Source organism: Haplochromis burtoni, unplaced genomic scaffold, assembly GCF_018398535.1.
Source record: "Haplochromis burtoni strain Fernald_Lab_line unplaced genomic scaffold, NCSU_Asbu1 Contig_879, whole genome shotgun sequence".
Taxonomy (NCBI): domain Eukaryota; kingdom Metazoa; phylum Chordata; class Actinopteri; order Cichliformes; family Cichlidae; genus Haplochromis; species Haplochromis burtoni.
In genome coordinates, this window is record NW_024583240.1 from 2,772 (window position 1) to 5,747 (window position 2,976).

Consider the following 2,976-nt stretch of genomic DNA (forward strand, 5'->3'; position numbering starts at 1 on the left):
AATAAAGGAAACTAATTCAGAAAAAAAATCTCCAAAAGTTGATTCTGTTCATCTGGACGTAGCGCTACGTTTTACCTTCCTGGATGATTGAGGATGCATCAAGACCAGAAAAAATAGTTTTATTATAACTTATTATAACTTTGTGCTGAAGCGGAGCGACAGCGCTGCATCTGCTAGACTCTAAATCCTGCTTAAGACAACACGTGACATCAGTTTGTATAAAATGTAAGTAAACGTGTCTCTTATCAGTTCAGCAGTTTTTTCTAACAGGAACTTCTCTGATTTAAAACAGACAGAGGTGATTTAAAGGAGTCAGTCAGCTGACATCTGAAACCACTGAGTCAAAGTTTGGTTTATTGGTGGAAGTTTGACAAAAAGCCTCATAACTTATGATGAAACTATGATTCCTATAAGTGTGACGCGTATTATCATCATACAGAACGCTCTGTAAAATTATTAAAAATTTTATGTCTCATTTGACCTCTGACCTCTCCTTCAAGCTCAATAGACTGATCTGAAGGTCACTTCAGTATTTAATATTGAATAATGTTACATTTTCTGGTTTTACTGTCCAGTAAAGAAACATTGGGGAAAAGAAACAACGATAAAATCAGCTGTGTTTTATATATATATATTTAATTTAAATTAATAATACATGTTATTTGACTTTCAGTTGATGTTTTCACTGAGCTGAATACGCCTGTAGTGCATTTAAATATCCCTGAAACACAAAGAATTTAGAAAAACTACAAACACAGAACTTTCATTCAGTGAAACAACAAACAGGCTTTAACTAATGAACAATACACAACAATGACAATGAAACACAAGTGATGTAATGAATCACTGACGGCACAACAAAGTTTATACAGACGAGCAAAAGAAAGTGAACGATGAGTCAGTCTGATTGCACAAGCAGCAGCAACATACTTACTCTTACTTTTAGAGTGAAAGAAATGTGCAGAAAACCAGCGACAGATGAAACAGATGATAAGATAACGACGACCACAGAGACCCTGCATCGATCTGCTGATGTAGAAAATAAGTTCACAAAAACCCAAAAGGAAATGATGCAGAGAAAAGTTGGACTGTTTTCTTAATGTCTTCTTTACAAAAAGGTAACATTTGACCTATTTTCATTGGCTAATTCTGACCAATCACACAGGTGGACCAATAATCCTCTGCTGAGTGACCTCTGAACCTAGAAAAACCTTAACTGTGCACTGCTGTGGATGCTGTTTGCTGTAACACTGACATGATGTGTGAGTCTGTAGTTTTGGTTATAGTGAACCTGCCTCCTGTTTATGAGATATTTGTAGCAGAAGTCAGAGAGAATAAAAAAGGGGGAAAAAGCGTATTTGCCATGAGGTATAAATATAATCTTTATGCCGGATCAGTGTGTGAGTACTGGGCTAAAGTGAGGATGACGTCACTTCTTGCGAAACGTCTGTTTTGAGCTTTCTATCCCTGATATTCTAGCTTCACCTGATTTGAACCAAAATTTTACATTTGGATTCAGGTTAAAAAATGGTCACAAAAACCATTTCAACATCTGATCAGTTTGAGAAGAATCAGCCGTAATGTTCAGCATGTTTCCAGCAATGGATCTGTTTCATCAGTGGACTGATTCTTATTTAACAGACTCCTGGAGACTCAGAGCACTTTACACAACATTCATCCAGCCACACATAAACTTCTTCTATACTCGAGTGCTTTTATCTTTCTAACATTCTCACTCTGATGGATGCATCAGGGTTAGTGTCTTGCAGGATATTTAGGACATTTATTTTAACAGTATAAATGATTCTTTATGGCAGCTCAGTATGTGAGTAATGGGCTAAAGTGAGGATGACGTCACTTTTTGCAGCAAATAATGTTTTCTGCTGAAAGTGGAACAAACGAGCAGACAGAGCTGGAAACTGCTCCGGTTTCAGTTTCTCCTCGTAGGCACAGAGGAGGCTTTTATTGAGGTATTTTAAAGAGTTTACAGCACAGTGTGCAGCTCTCTCTCTCTCTGCTGATGAGAGTGAATGGAGCTCACCCACCTGTCTCTGTCTTTCTTACTTTCTCACATCTTTCTGCCATTCAAAACAGGTATTTATGTTTTATTTATATATTTGCATAATATCCAATTGATTATTTGATTTCACTTTTGATACCAGTGTTAAAGGGATTGTCTAATCCACATTGTTCTTTACAATCCACAGCACTAATAATAATGGCCTCTGCATTTCTATCCTTCTATCTAACATTCTCCCTCTGATGGCTGCATCAGGTGTTTTGCTCAAGGATAGTTGGCATGCAGATTTAAGGAGCCAAGGATCAAATCACCACCCTTTCATTTTGGTAGAGGACCTGCTCTACAGCCACCTCATATGGAGAACACAGAGGAACTTGGAATTTGAATATCCAGGAAAGGTCATAGGTCATGCATTGCTCATTTTCACATTTTGTTTGCTGACCTCGGCTCTCTGTTCTTAAACTGGAGTGTTTTAAAGTAAAGTGAACATCTTCACTGACAACAAACCTGCTGTAATTAGAAATGGCATCTCCATTTTTAAATCATCAAAAATGAAAAACACTGGCACATAAAAACATGACAACAACACCTGGATCAATACTGTGAGATTATTACATAACCACCAACCTGTGTTGTGTGTGTGTGTGTGTGTGTGTGTGTGTGTGTGTGTGTGTATATTTTACAACAACAGTTGTCAGGCACTTTATTAAAGCATCGACGGGAGAAAAACAGTTCAGTCTGAAACTGGTCATGAAGTCATGATCTCAGGTCAGGAGATAGATCTCAGTGGATCTGTCACTGGGAGTGTCAGTTGTTCCACACGACCTCTCACACGCTTTTATAAACATCTTTTACATAACATCTGATGTCGTCAGAGGGATTCCCTCCTGCTTCACTACGCAGGGAGAACCATGTAAACAAACACAGGAAACACTTCTATGATGGGTGTTGGTTGT

The 2,976-nt window shown here is 37.9% G+C and overlaps 1 long non-coding RNA gene across 1 annotated transcript; it reads right to left on the reverse strand.

The window, feature by feature from the left end:
• Positions 1-614: 614 nt before the first annotated feature.
• LOC121812843 lies at positions 615-2,630 on the reverse strand. The gene is made up of 2 exons (XR_006053361.1): positions 1,212-2,630; positions 615-1,106 (listed from the first exon to the last, which is right to left on the reverse strand). It is a non-coding gene; the product is annotated as an uncharacterized LOC121812843 (long non-coding RNA).
• Positions 2,631-2,976: the final 346 nt, after the last annotated feature.